The sequence below is a fragment of the Telmatherina bonti genome, assembly GCF_933228915.1.
Source record: "Telmatherina bonti genome assembly, chromosome: 18".
Classification (NCBI taxonomy): Eukaryota; Metazoa; Chordata; class Actinopteri; order Atheriniformes; family Telmatherinidae; genus Telmatherina; species Telmatherina bonti.
The window spans coordinates 14,852,137-14,868,596 of NC_136616.1; the positions used below are offsets into that span (position 1 = coordinate 14,852,137).

A 16,460-nucleotide genomic window follows, 5' to 3' on the forward strand; every position below is an offset into this window, starting at 1 on the left:
CCACACCAGGCAGACATCAGGCATCTAACTGCCTCACTTTACCTGCCTGCTTTTATCTCCTCCTCGCACTACGACTGTTTCATACCATTCGAAAATAACACAAGAGTAGCTTCACTCCAAGACTCGATGCAGTTTTTCTGCCGCATTTCCGAGACAATAACTCACTTTGAAGGAGTATTGTCCTTCCCAACCAATAAAAAAAAAAAAAGATGTCTCTATGATGACCCCTTTGAAAGCATTAAGCTACGTTTGTTAAATGTTAAATGATGTTACATAACGAAACAGGTTTACAGCCCAACCTTTGGTAAAGCACATTGTTGCCTTTTCTCTACATCATTTTGTACTGTGTCGTAGAAACTGCAATAAGCAGTTGTAGTAATAGTATGTCACATCCCTAATTAGCTCCTTGGTAACCAAACCACTTGCCTTAGCAACCAGTCAGCTCTGTTTCCTTGCAGTCATTATAATGCTGGTTGAAATGAAACTTTCATCACTACAATTGCACGAATTCAATTACTGCTTATGCAAGACGACTATTAAACTCCCATTTGCTCTGTTTCACATCCCGCTAATGTTCCTCTAGAGTCTGTGAGAGGTCTATAAAAAAAAGACATGGCAGGGTTATCTTTTATTTGCATGTCATTCAGATCGATCTTACAGCAGTGCTCTGAATGTGCTGTGCCTTTCCTGTTGATGCTTAAGTGAAACTGACGTAGCTGCTCGATACTTCCTCCAAAATCGCTCTTTACTATTTCAAGAGTGTGAGTATATAAGCAACAGTGCGAGGCTGTGATGACTAAAAGCTTTCTGTAATAATGGAGTTCGACATAGAGCAAAGCGGAGTTTGTTGACGGTCAGCTACAAGGTCGTTTCAGATTAGGAAACAGAAAATGTTAATTTCTGTTCCATTTCCATTAAAACACTTAATTACTCTGTCTGAGCTAGCAGTCTTATTGTTAATTAAATAACAAATACAATCAATCACAGATATGCCAATATGGTATTTACAAAACCATCAAATAAGCAAATGGCATTTATGGGGATCGAAGTTCATCAATTATTTATCCCCTGAAGTCAATATGAGGTTGACTTGAAAATAATCTCACTGGTTTCACAACCTTCTCCTGAGATCATTAAACACATGAAACATAATAATATCTCATTAAAATTCTGTTTTGAATATTTCTAAAATGTTGCATTAAAATAACCCAATGATGTCTCAGTCAATGGTCCTTTTTTTTAGCTGGACAACCATGTTGGATAGTAAATGTGCCTACAGGTCTGCATATCTGGCCGTTACTTTACTTAGTTTAACTTTATTATTATTATTATTATTATTATTATTATTATTTATTTAACTGGAATAAACATAAAAAAGATACAAGTTCTGAACTTATTTTTTTAATTTAGCTGAATTTAAAAACTTAAAATATTACAAAATGCCACCATCAATGTAAAAGTAAAGCCACCTAAATGAAGAAACTAATGACAACGTTAGGTTAGTTGGAAGTTGGGTTAGCGTAGGCACCTTACAGATTAGAATTACACTATTTCGTAGTCTTACATTATCATGCTTTGTAAAATGTTAAAAATAATTGTAAAATTATTGAAACAGATCTCAATAAGACTCCATTCTAAATGTTTGTATTTGTCATGATTTTGGGATCACATAATAACTGATCAATGGAATAAATTATTCTGATTGCCATCTTTTAAATTCTGTCTGCAGCAGTGTTCAGTACATCTGTATTTTACTGGTCAGAGGACATGCTGAGCAGAATAACGGTTTTAAAACCAACCTACCAAATAAATCAATTAATGTAGCTCTATTGTCGCCTATCACTAAAAAGGCTGGTCACTTAAGGTGCATTGTGTAATGACATCAATGGTTAGTGTCAGATAGATTGAATAGATCAATAAAAACTGTGTAATTTATTGTTATCTAATCTCTTTACCAATCAAATTCTTATGTGTTCCTTCTTTAAGAACCATCCATTTATATCGCCTTGTTGTGGGTCCATATAAATGGCATCTGCCATTTTTTGCGACAATTTTTACTACGGTGTCTCTGAATGGACAAACAACTCTGTGTGAAGTGAAAACCATCTGCTCTTTAAAACTAAAGTATCTACTTCTTTTAATTGCTACTAAAGCATCATTTGGGGTTGAGTGGTGCCATATATAGATGACAACAGTACACATTTACACAATTTCAAGGAGTTATCTATAATGCAGTTATCGCTGCACCTGAGGCCACTGGATCCACTTACAGATATAAACATGTTTATGTCTGGTAGAAATGTTGGCCGCTGACGGACATTAGGGCTGCATGACTTTGGAAAAACTGACTGCGATTTTTTCTAACCTTGCAATATAGATTTTCCACAGATGAATATTACTTAAAGTTATTCTGCATTCCTGCCATCTTGCTGACAGTTAACCAGCATTGATCATACCTCTTTTTGTGAATTTTACAAGTATTTTTTTTGTCTATATTTTTAGAGCTAGTCTCATTGTTAGCTTTTATTGCTTGCTTTTATAGCACTACATCAGGGACATCCTGCTCCTCAAGGGCCACAATCCTGCAGGTTTTCTAAGTATCCCTGTTCTTTACACATCTGACTTGAATCAGTCATTTGTTTGTTTGTCAAGTGCTTGAAAGTGATGAGAAGATGTTGACTTTCTTTGCTTCCTACCTTACAGGACTTGTGAAGTGACTATTGCACACTTGTACATTGCGAGGACAACGCTCAAACAACATATTGTACAGCTCTAATGCCATCCATCCATTCACTTTCTAAACTGCTTAGTCCAATCCAGGGTCCAATCCATTGGCTAAGTAGCAACTCTAATGGCCACCATTCATTCCCAACTCTTCTTGGCATTTGAATGCATTTGTATGCCCATTTTTCCCATAATATCAGTAATTCTTACACATTGTACCTTTAAACAGTGTCATAAAGGAGTATAATGTGAACACTGTAAACAATTTCTTGCATGCAAGATAAAATGTTGTTAACTTTAAAAGCATTAATCTTGATCCATTTTACCTCAGCTGAATTATTCCTGCTCAAGCATCAACAGCCCATATTACAGCAAACAACGCAAACTGACCGAGATAACAGGATTTATTTTCATTTCAATTGAATTAAAATATTGGAAAGATTTTTAATTAAGCCTGCTTGTGTAATTAAAGGGAAAGGCCATAGAGGTTTAATTCAAGTAAATGAGAAAGTGCTCCTTTTAATGAAGGAGAGGCTGTTTTATGACCATGTTTTTATATAATGAAAAATGATGCTGGCACCACACGACATATATCTACTCAATGAGAAGATATTTCTAAAATGGGACATTGTGAGACAGCACCAGTTAGAGAAAATGTAGTTCAAGGTGCTGCTTGTCGTTCACCTCGTGTTCAGCTTCTCCAAAAACTCTGTAAAGGTATTACATAAAAGCTTCCAGTTGGGTCTGCGTATAATGGTACAATGCATTAATGCAAGCTGCAATACCTCAAACACTATGTGGGAACGTAGATCCCCAGAGGGTTACATAAACAACGCAGAACAAGTTTGATGCCTGCATTGCATTTGAGTCAACGTGGAGAGAAATTTGGTGTGTATGTGTGGATGAATTTTTCATTCCAGTATCAAGTAAGTTAACCTGATTCCTGGGGCTTTTTAAATTTTTTTTTACCAACATACAAAGTACCGTACATGTGCACACAATCCTGAACACACAGATAAGACTAGACAAGGGGACGGAGGTGATAACATTAATTCATTCAAAGACAGGCTGATGGCTTTAAGCAACATATTCAGAAAGCAAATGGAACCAAGACAGGGCGCTACTTTCAAATCTTGCTAGCTTCACAACATTACCTACCCCACTTTTAACTTAGCACAAAGACAAAACCTAAAAAACGAGACAATTAAAGGAAAAAAAAAACACAAAGCAATAGATGTCTGCCTCCATTTAAAATCAAGTTAATTCTAAATATATTAAATAAGATAAAACACATTTTATTTAGATGAATCCAAACAAAATAGGTGTAATATTTTGGCATTGTAAGAGATCATTCCAGTCTATTTCAGTCAAGTTTAGGATGGTAACATAACCATGAGCCAGATTTATTCCAGCTAAATTCTGGCTATATGCTAGCTAAGCGATATGCTATCTATGCTTTAGATGGATTATGCTAGCTAAGCTAGCTAACATATAAAGCAAAAGATAGTGAAGAGACGACAGGCTGGCAACAAGCTAACTATCTACTACTGGTAGCTTCATTCTTTAGTCATTTTCACAAATGAAAACCAAGATACTTTCAGGAGAATGTGTAAATAAATTCCTTCACATCGTGTTTTCATACTACAGCTGGGGGAGACGGCAAAACATTTTGTCATATTATTAGCTGTAATATCAATCTTGATCACAAGATTTTCTTGATCTTGATCACAAGGTTTTCACAGCAGCTGATTGGTCGAGATGTGCTTTGATGAATCTGAAATCCAAGTGAGGAAGCTAGATGAAGAGGACAGAGGACAAAAAATTGTCCGCAAGAAGTATGTTTTTATTGATTTACTGTCATATGCTGCTCATTATACAGAGCATATCTGTGAAATTTTAGGGCTTAACCCTTTTCAGGACACTCAATGAAATACCTTGAAATTAAAAATTTTCACCTAAAATTGTCCTTCTGGTATGAACCAAAACCTCCATTCTGTTGTTAAATTAACAAAAAAAAAAAAAAAAAGTTTCATGCTGAATATGAAAGAAACAATGTAATCAAAAATAGTCACTTCCCCCATAAAGGGTTAAGTAATAACTCAATTTTAATTTCAATCACATAGTTTTGATCAGCCCTTCTAGGCTCTGTTAAACTTTAACAAAAATAAACTTTCAAAGTTAGTTTAAGTTTCAGCATATTTACTGTTCTTGGTGTGTCCTGCTTGACCACCATTATGTTGTACTCTGGTGCTGTTTTGGAGTGTTTGGATCAACACATTTATGCACATACTGACAGTAAAAGGTGAAACACACTTGGATACAGGGACTTTTTCACAGTCCATTTGATGATTAACACTCGTGTTAGAGAGGTTGATAGGCAGGAAGAAAAAGAGGCAACACGTTGAAGTGACCTCCTACAGAATATCCTCTAACACCTGAAAGACACACACACACACACACACGTACACAATTCAGAAATGTACTCGCTTTTTTCCCATCCTGCTTCAATCGAATCAATTCTTATCAAATCCAATCAGACCCACTGAGGCGTTTCATTCAGAGTAAGCGGCAGAGTAGATTATGCCCACAGACAAATGGGAGCATCTAAATCAAATTGTGCATGTGTGTGTGTGCATGTAAAATACAGTGAATGAGAGCATTTGTGCGTGACCACATGTTTGTGCTTCAGTCGACCTGCACGATTGCTATTTGTGTAGTTCTGCCAGTCTGTGTAGGCTTAGCTGCACTTCATATTTATTTGTGTGCATCATTTCGTCCACCATCGTAGCCACTGTGGTCAGACTGATTGCGTTTATGCTGGGTTAATGCAACAATGTGCAGAACACTCATCTTTTGACAACATCGCCACCTTGCCGACATGTTGCACCTCCACCACAAAAGATGATAAAAATCAATATATTAAGAGGAAAAAATTTCTTTTTTGTTTTCTTTTTCACTGGCAGGGAACCAACCAGCTGTACAACCAAGCAGTTGCTGGAGGGATTAAATATGTGGCAGGGTCTTTATCTCTGTGTGTGTTTGTGTGTACAGCTGGAGATGGAAAGGCTTAACCTCTGTGGTATTGGCAAATTTAAACCAAATAATTGCACATGCTTTAGATACACATTATACTGAGATGTATCCTTTGTGATAGATTTACTTTATGGCGATCTCAATGCCATTTTCCCAAGGTAAACATCAGCATATACAATGTGGGTAGATTCTGATGACAAAACCCACTTAATAGGATCATCCAGAGCATAAGACACCTGGGAAAAGCAATGAAAACAGATAACATGTGGTGATGTAATGTAGAGGCATCATTTCCTGTTTGCCCAAGAGCGGTGACCAGTATTCTGGGTAAATTTTAACACAATAAACAGTGTTTGTTGGAGACATTTTTATTTCAGTGGGGGCGGAAAGCTTGGCTCTCTGTGCTGGTTTCACTGTTGCCCACACATATTTCGTCCTGCTGGCATTATCACTTCCAATGACCCGATTGACAGAGACAGAGAATATGTACGAAATCACTAATTTGCCAATTTATATTTCACTATATACCAAATCAAACCATTTTGTTGTGATGTTTAATTGACTGTTAGATGTTATATACCTCATGATTTGGAGACAAAATATCCCTGTGAAATGTTAGGAAGAATCATGTGATGACCATTACTGTGAGTCCAGCAAATAGAGCATTCTGTCATGCACTGCACCAATGAAGTTGGCTAAACTTTGTCGTACAATTATATTCAACATTAAATTATATTCGTACAAATATATTTTAAAGTCGATTTTAGCAGCTTCTTTGTAATCTGTACTTTTGATACTACATTTATGTATAGGAAAGGAGAAGCTTGTATAAAACAACATATTTATTTTGCTTTTGTTTGGCTACAGGCGCAAGACAGGTACAATGGTTTTTGTGCAGAAAAAAATATCTGTAAACAGAAAAATCCCGACTGATATCTCAGGACCGTCATAATATTAGAATTTACTCAGTGGTGGACATTGAGTAACTCAGTATTGTGGTGTACAATATTATTGGATCTCAACGGTGTGATGGGTGGATAACAGCAGTGATGTTGCTAAGTACGCGTTCTGCATCCCTGATGCATTAAAATCTGAAAGGACACAATAAACTAGTAATGCATTCCAGGAACACGCATACGTTTTTCTATAAAAAACTAAACACTGATCTACAGCCTGTGTTTAAAATCACAGTAACTAGCAAAGGAAATTTTATTGAAAAGACTGAAAGACGCGCAGATGTGATCCCTGTACACAGTATCACAACATGCTAGTTTAGCTGCTACTAAAACAACTAGCCAGTCACGCAAATTTCATTTCAACAATTAGATATAAACTTGATGGTGAGCAAACATACATTTGAATTGTGCTATCACGTATTGACACATTGTCGATTAGTGGTTCTGAAAAATACTTTGAAAATCCTCTTTTTTTTTCCTGCACATCCATCCCACTTCCGACGAGATCCTGTTTTTCTCGATTAAGCAGGAAAAGGAGAAGGAAAAAATGGCAGGTTGAGCAGGACGTAAGCATGACTGAGGTACTCTCTTTTAGTGTTAAATTTAAGAAATAGAAGACTATAAGAAATAGAAACAAATACTTTACTTTTTTTTTTTTTTTTTACACTGGGGACACATTGCACTTTACAGGGACCCACTTAACTAGGCACCTGTGGGTACCGGGTACACTACATTGAAAACCTATCGACATTAGGTGTAGGAAAATCAAATCCAAAAATTGAAAATCGGGATTTTTTGCTTCACAATTTTTAAAATCTTTTTTTTTTTTTTTTTTTTTTTTTTTGTTAAAAACTCGATTTATTTTTGTAAATAAAAAAAATAAAAAAAATTGTTCATTTTAATTGTCTTCTTGGGCATTACAGCAGCAGAATGACGGTCTGGCTACCGTGTTGTTTTTTATCCTAATTTAAATCAAGGAAAATAACTGGCAAAAAAACGTTTTGTACATTTTTTTTTGTTTTTAGTCTCCAAAAATCAGTAATATGGAGGAATTGTGAGAATCATATTTAAATAGAATTTGCAGCCAGAAAAATCAGACTCGAATTGGTACGAAAGCATATCGTCACAGCCCGACATCACTGTAATAACACTCAATAATAAAGCTGTCATAATCAATTTTTTATTAAATAAATTTAGAAACTTCCAACAGAAACTAGGAGATCTGACTGCTGCCTATGCTTCTCGAGGTGGGAGAAGAAAGGAGAATCTGGGACAAGGAAGAATAAAAACATGTTTAGGGTTAGAATTCCAAGAGGAACTCGGGGAATGGGCTTCATGGGATGTGGACTGAAAAGGCAGCTCACAGTAGATCTCACAGCCTTAGTGCGTGGTTTGACTGTGTATATAATGGGTTATAGTAGCAACTGTCATCCTCTGCTGTGAAAGACCTTGCTTTATGGCACTGATACGCCAATCCTCAAGGCTTAAATTTATACTTATTCTAATAGTCTTAGACACCAGTGTTGACCTGGTGCTTTGCAACGAGGCATATAATTTACCGTGCTGAGAAAATTACTCAAGTCATGTCTGAAATCATTCTTTCATGATGAAAATAAGACCACTGTGTAGTCTTCTGCATTGTTTTGTCAAAGTAGTCCAAGGGATTAGAGAAAGAATGAGTCATTTTGAACCCAGAGAGACATCAGACCCTTAAAGTTGGCTCTAGTACAAGCTCCATTCAACTTCTCTGCTTTAGTTCATGTTGATCCTTTAGTTATTTCATTTCTCTTTAAAAAACTGGACACCTGAACATAATCATTCCTTTCACAATAACTTTCCTGAAAGATGGAAAGTTTAACATTAACCATGTTTTTTGAGTCAGTTGTGAGTCAAATGTTGATCATACTCAACAACAGAAGTTGCTTTAATGAGAGAAATGCAACAGATGTTGGTGAAAAATTGACTAAGTTACAGAAAAATGCAATGATTCAATTGAGTTTCCACTACAGGAACCTCAGGGATTGATTCAAATCACTAATATTCAGTGAGAAGCCTTTATAAATCCAGCCAGGCTTCATGGAAGCAAAATAATTCAAGCTAATCTGCCAATTAAACATCAATATTTCTGTATTGAACTGATATGTTGGGTAGCACAACCCATTGAAGGGTTATGAAGAAGGTTGACAACTTATTTGATAGGTTTTAAAGCACTGCTGTACAACTATACACCCATAATTTGACTATTTGCCAGAGACTAACGTTCCATGTTTTGGTAAATTCCTTTGCTGTTTATATGCCCAGCATGTGCTGTTTGTTTACTTTAAGAAACATTTCCTGCGGATTTAGAAAGTAGCGTCTGCTCCAACAGTTTAATCTGTAAATGGTTGCCTAGAACACAGCTGAGAAAAGTGGGCGGTAGGACGATGCCGGCGAGCAGCTGTGCTGCAGATTACAGGCAGTGATGTAACATGACATAGTGTAGCTGACCCCCTCTATCTCATAGTGTCCTGGTAGCCCAGTATGCACATGGTAGGGAAAAAAAACCAATGAAAAAAACAAATGCAGAAAGTGCAAGGGGGAGGGTGTGCAGGCACGGGAAACAAAAGTCGAAAAGCGATATAAGGTTTCCAGTGTATCGGGAGGCCTGTCAGAGCATCTGCGGTTGCAGGAGGTGGTCCTTTCAAAGTGACAGACAAGCTGTGTCACTAAACAACGGAAGTCATTTCCCCATGAAATCCTAGTCCACACTTTAAGACGACACAGATTTGTGTCGGTTTACAGCATCAATGTGATCTTAATAACCTAGCGCGTTGTGCTGACGTGCTTTGTTGTCAGATCAAGCTAATACCAGGTTTCATTGAATATTCAAAGCCATATCTGTCAGTGTTATCCCCAGCTGATGTAGCTGGGGGTTAGGATGGGTTTTCATTGGCTACAGCTTGAGGAGCTTAATTTGATTACGATATAAAACCAAACAGACAAAAGCTACCTGGATTTTTAGACAAACTGGTTTGATTTGGAGTCAAGATTTGATCGTGCTAACTCTCAGTGGCTGAAATGAACGTTAAAAAGCATAAACTCTCTAAAGCGGACGTTAAGCGGTTGATATATAAACAGACGTAGTCTTCTGTCAGTTTTTTGTCTGTCTTCTGTCCTTTATGTGCGTATTTCATAGCTGTCAAGTATCCCGTTTAGGCCAGGAAACTCACGTTTTTTACCCGTCTCTCCTGAATCTTTCCTGGGTTTTTTTTCCACATAAATCTCCTGTATTTTGAAATAGGGAGAAAATACACCGATATGAGGAGACAAACCCTTCATCATTGCGAAGAATAAACAAGCAGCAAACATATAACTTTCACTTCTCACATGGAAAAAACTGCTCCCCCCACAATGACCTCTAGGCGGTTGCCAGAGAATTTCCCCTACTTTAAAGTCCAGAACTTGACAGGTATGGCTCATTTCAGTCAGCTTTCGGAGAGCTCCTGGATGCGTACTCAGTTGTAGCAAACAGAGCTGTACCAGCAGAAACAGCAATGGCAGTGTTGCGCCACACAGCTCATGTATGACAAGTGAAAGGAACAAAGAAGCTGTGACATATTCAACGGCTGCTTATACACCATCAACATCTATGTCGCTCTATTTTTGTCTATCAGAGAATGTACATTATGATTTTCTGCACGTTGCCATGTTTGTAACTGTCTAAAACAGATGTAACTCGGAGGTATCCTCACAGCACCACTCTGCCACCATTTTAATCGACTCAACTTAACTTACTGAAGATAACTAGCATCATATTGCACTGAGACATGTTATGTTGCTGCTCAAGACAACATTATTTTTAATCAGATTGCTTTGCAGAAACAAAACATCCACTCTTACCAATTAAAGCCATGTTCTTCGTCCCCAAATGACAAAATTAGCTCGGAAACAAAAAATCCCAGTTCACGATACTTTGTATATTAGCCACATTTAAGAAAAAAATGCAACTCTCCAATCCACTGGGAAATTTCTGCTCTGTTTTATTTTATTTACAGAGCACATGCTGGTATCCGCGGGTAACCAACAAACAGCAGGATTATGGCTGTGAGTCAGAGAGTCTGCTAGCTGGATCTCGGTTTTGCACTTATTTATCATACTTACCAAACTTTGCCGCTTTAAGCACTGCGATTAGCAAACCTGAGCCCAAACCTGTAACTTGTAGGATGGCCTGGGAATATTAACTCCTACAACAGGAGGGGCTAGGTAGGAAAAGTTTGTAAAGCGCTGCTTCAGAATGATGCATCTGCAACTTTAAATGTCAGTTTAGTCAAAGAACAATGTTTAGGCATCATTTCTGCAAAAGCCAAGTTCGATAAAGTAATGCAGAACAAAATGATAGCGGGTTTAGCACCGATAGTTGAGGCGAGGTGTCCTAAGTGGACATTTTCACACAGACTGGCATTATATGTCAATTGAGGGACCTCAGATTGTAAAAGTTTAATAATCTTTTGATTATTTGATCTTGTTTTTCTTCTTTAAGGGGCAAACACAGACCGCGAAAGCATTTACTCTTTAGATTTTTCATTAAGGGTGTGTTCACATCAGGATCCTCCGATATATTTGGTCCGATTGGGGACTCGGCTCAGTTGTCGGGGGGTGTACCCATGCGGAGCGAGATCGTGTTCATGCTGCACTTTAGTCAAATGAGCTAAACCTTTACATTAATATATCCCCATTCTCACCGAAGGTGGCGCTGCACTGGTATTTAGCAAAATAGAGGACAAGACTCGCGTGAAGAAAACTCCACTTGCGAGCTAAACATGGAGATGAAATTATCGCGTTTTAGAGTTTTTTATTTTGTCTTAAGTTTGTTACATACTCCACGAGAAGCAAGGACTTTTTTCTTGTTCTCGAGGCCCGGAGAAGAAAATGACATCACTTTGTTCTCAGGCTGACAGAAGTTTCTTCTTGTGTGGTTCAAAGAAGTCTCTTGTGACTGATTGGACATTTGAGGTGGGCGTGGTTAACATGGAGAAAGCATGAAGCGGAGTTGCTGCTTCCGTATGTTTGCTGTTGCCGGCAAAACAGATTGTTTTGATAAAACAGCTGATCGAGGTGGTGAGAAAGTACGAACATTTTTACAACATGTGGCATTAAAACAATTGGACCTGGCCACGTCCACAAACCACCCTGCCACGGACGAAATTGCTTTTTAAATATGAAACCAGGTTCATTGCACATAGAATCAGTAATCGCCACCCGCAATGACCCCTCCCCGCGACAAACAAAGCTTCTCGAGGACGATGAATGGACCTGACAAAATTTATTTTTACTTGTTCTTACAGCCTCGAGAAACAAAAACTCACTTCTTGCTTCTCGTGGACGATGTAACAAGCTTTATGCAAGAATACCACAAGACACACTGCAACAATGATGGCAGTATGAACAACAGGCGAGGCAGAGGACCCTTAACGCCATTGCTATGTGTTTACCCACAATGCAATGCTACATCAAATGCAGGAAGTAACTAATTTTTTGTAGTCCCCTTCAGGTACTTGGTCCGCCTGAAATGGACCCAGAGCTGCGTTTGTAGGCGGACCGACTCAGTTTTTTGATCCAAATCAGAATTTGTTTGGCACATTCACATTTTCCCAAACGAAGCGGACTTTCCGAGCAAACGGACTCAGATTTGAATAAAAAAGGCGGATGTGCATCTGCCCCGAGGCTTCGTGTTACAGCAGGGGTGCCCAAGTCCGGTCCTGGAGGTCTACCATCCTGCTGTTTTTAGGTACAACCCTTCTCCAACACACCTCAATCCAATAAGTGGCTCGTTAGCAGGCCTCTGCAGAGCTGGATGGCATGTAGAAGAGGAATTCAGCTGTTTGACTCAGCTGTGCTGGACAGGGGTTGCATCTAAAGGTTGCAGGATGGTAGATCTCGAGGACTGGACTTGGGCACCCCTGTGTTACAGTATCGCTACTCTGTGGAGTGTTAACTAAAACACAAGGTGGTGGAGAAGAATCAGGTCAGACGCCAGCGAATCCCACTTTTAATTCCTCATTTCCTCTGTTTGGAAAAAAAAAGTATGGCCCTGCGATGGACTGGCGAGCTGTCCAGGGTGTGCCCTGCCTGTCGCCCAAAGCCAGCTGGGATAGGCTCCAGCTTCCCCGCGACCCTGAACTGGATTAAGCGGTTCAGAAAATGAATGAATGAATGAATGAAAAAAAAGTAACCATAATCAACTCTTAGCTTTCATCCTTGTCTAACATGCAGAGAGGCGAGTGGCGAGTAACTTCCTTCCTCTCACACTTAAAAGTAACACATTCTGTGGACATTTTGTGTGTTAGCCCGACAACAGAAGCAACAATTTGCTTCTGTCGATGACAACGAAGTGAGTAAAAGTCTGCTCTGTTGTTTGATTCTGGTTGGAATGTGAGACAGCGAACAGCCTGCAGACAAGACGGTGGTGAAAGTCCACGCAAAAGCCATAAGAAAAAATCACTGATATGTTTCCTCTTCTGTTTTGACTGTTCCACCAGTTTAATACTGATCTTCCCGAAAACTGTGGTTGACTCAGAGCCTGCAAACACTCAACCACAAATATTCCCCCAGTGGAAGTGGGGGGGAGGGGGGGGGGGGGACAACCGACACCACAGACATGCACACACACAAACACAAACACACACACACACAGAGGAAGTGGACCTGAGAGAGGAAGCAGATTTCTGCTGCGCTGCCCAGTTTTTCTCCCCTCTGTTCACAAAGACGGATCGATGCGCCTCACAGAGAGGCGACAAGCTCCCAAAAAGCTGAGTCACACACACAAGTTTGTATTTATACACCAGCGAGGACCTCACCTGTATGTGTTCAGACTGAAACCAAACCTTTCAAATGTCTTAGATGAGGAAGCATGAGAACCGGACTGTTTTAGCGCTTGAGTGAACGCCACAGGGGAAATAATACGAGCTGAATGCAGGGAACAGGAAATGATCTGACAGCTGTCATGCTGCACAAATGTCACACAGTTGTCCGTCCAATATTCATGTGTCACATAAATCCAGGACGCAGAGGACGGACAGTGAGTCAACAAACACGCATGAAGAAAGCGGTTCGCTTTGAGTAAATCTGTTTTCGGACCACTGATGGATCGCAGCTTGGACAAATATCAGTGTGTGTGGCTGAAGATTTAACCATCCGTAAACCTGTCCAGGTTTAAAAGGTTGAAAGAGCTTCTGGTTGGACGTTGGACAAACGGACGTGTTGGACCATTAGAGGTAGCGGTGACACGTCAGTGAAGTAAAACAGAAAGTGTGTGTTCAAGTACAATTTAAAAAGAAAACTGGAGTTTGTTGCAAAAAACACTGATTTTAGTAAAAAGTGACGACTTATCCTACAACTACGTGAAACTACTTAATAAAATGATTGCGTGTATATCGGGTACACCATGCTAAACAGTCTTGCAAAGGAAATTAAGTGAGGCTTTCACTGTATTATACTATAAATGGATTAAAGTAAGTAGGGGAAGACAATACTGGGATATTAGGTCATGCAAGCCGGCTTTTAGTGTGGGAGAAGCGTTCCTGCTGCCCACGCTGCCTATACACACACACACACACACACACACACACACACACACACACACACACACGCACACACTGCTGGCCATCTAGCCACATCCATTCATAAAAAAAAAAATCCACCCCCATCCGCTCACACCCAGCCATCCGGAGCAGTCACAGGTGGTAACCAGCAGTTTATCATCTCCTCTCTGCTCAGACTGAACATTTAGTGTCGCTTTAGCAGCAGAATATTCCAGATTCTCTGCTCCAAGAGAGCTTACCATTATGGGATGGTGTTATGTAACATGGTAACCTATTGTTATAGAGTGGGATAACTTGGAGGATGTGGTGGCAGTGCCATGGGGATACTGGGCAGAGAAAGGATACCAGATCCATGCGGGCAGGCGGCCACACTAATCCCAATCCAATTAGTTTAATCAATGGTGTGTTGAAAGCCCTCCTGGGAATGGTAAACTCAAGTTTGAGACTGACTTGTGTAAAGAAAACGAGGCATTTCACATTTTTAAGGTGACCCACGAAACCTTCTTTATCTACACATGTTCAATTTTTCCATTTTAACTTCCATTGGTGGAGATTTTTTTTTTTTGCAATGAAGTCAAGTGGACGTTTGAGACCATTTTCTAACTGATTTGATGCCCAAACTACATTTTTACAGACAAACTGTGAAGTAGCCTCTCTCTGGAGACTGTGTAACGGTATGCACGAGGAGAACTGATCCGTATCCATGAATGGGGGAGTCAGATTGACTCCCAGCACTGTCAGATGAATGGGCTACACTCCAGGGATTTGCGTGTAAATGTAAGAACCCCCCATGGAGAGAGGTTTGCATGTCTGAAATGTTGAAATGATGAATAAAAAGGGGAATAAAAGCAGAGATGTACTCACCCCGGGCGCAGCAAAATGAGTCAGCTACAGGCAGGGCGAGATGCGGGGGTGCGAGCAGATAATTTCCTCTAAATCTCACAGTGAACACCTCTGGGTCTCTGATGTGGGCCAGAGAGAGGACAAACGTGGTGCAGGAAAAAAAACAAACAAAAAACAGAAAAAGTCCAGCCCGTTAGTATTTTTGCGGTTTCAAGTCGTTCAGGGATAAATGTGAGCCGGTTTTCATCAGCGTGGGAAACGCAGCGGCCGTGAAGGGGACACGCGTTAGGTTCACTGTCAGTCAGAGTTTGGGGAGGTGAGAAAACAGAAATTCAATGTTCAGGGTGGTCGTGACTCGTCTGTGTGTCTGCTCCGCTCTCCGCTGCTCTATAACCGGCTGATGAAACGTGGAAACGCCTTTTCCTCCCTCCCTCTCTCTCGCTCTCTCTCTCTCGGTCACGGTGAAGCACGTTGTCTGATTCACCCAGAGATCATCTATTCAACACGATGTCTCACTCCTAGTTAAAATCGTCAATTCTTATTCATGATTCGATAAAACGACCATTTCTAACAAATCCCCAAATTCTGACACGTCATGTCAACAAAATTGGTTAAAATAATATTACATATAACTAAATAAATAAGTAATTACAATAATGAAAACAATTTTGAATAAATAATTTACTGATTTCATCTTTGTTTTCTTTTATTCCTAATAATAATAATAATAATAATAATAATAATAATAATAATAATAATAATAATAATAATAATAATAAAAATGACAACAACAAAAATATTTCTGCAGTAGAAAGCCTGGAAAAAAACAGAATTTGTGACTACAAACTAAGAATATGTTTAATCTTTTTATTCTTGATTTTTTTTTTACTTATTCTTTTGTAGTCAGAATGAGTAACAGGGAATGTAATAACATGGAACGAGGATACATGGTAATAATCGATGAAAATGTGATAAAACATAGTAATACATTGTGTGGGAATCTGTTTACTTTATTTCATTTTTTTAATTTATTTATTTTTCCTGGACGGTATTTATTTAAGTTCCTGCACAGTAATAACACTCAAAGCATTGATTAATCTTATTTAATCTTATAGATTGCTGTGAATTATAATTGGATTTTGTTAAACAGTTAAGGTTAGGGTGATTGATTTTAGGTAACATGGTGATTTCTTGTAATCCTTACATCGATGGATCAAACATCATCTTTAATGCATCAAGTATAAAAACTGCATTTTAGGACCCTGTAAAAGCTCTTCAAAACAGACACCTAAATGCAGTTTAATTTTAAGACAGGAGGTATGTC

General features: G+C 38.9%; 1 protein-coding gene across 1 annotated transcript in view; it reads right to left on the bottom strand.

The window, feature by feature from the left end:
* Positions 1 to 15,492, bottom strand: part of pea15 (proliferation and apoptosis adaptor protein 15) — a 64,902-nt gene extending 49,410 nt beyond the window's left edge. The window contains exon 1 of the mRNA XM_079257309.1: positions 15,158 to 15,492. The gene's annotated coding sequence lies outside the window, so the exon portion shown is untranslated. The remainder of the gene's footprint in view (positions 1 to 15,157) is intronic.
* Positions 15,493 to 16,460: the final 968 nt, after the last annotated feature.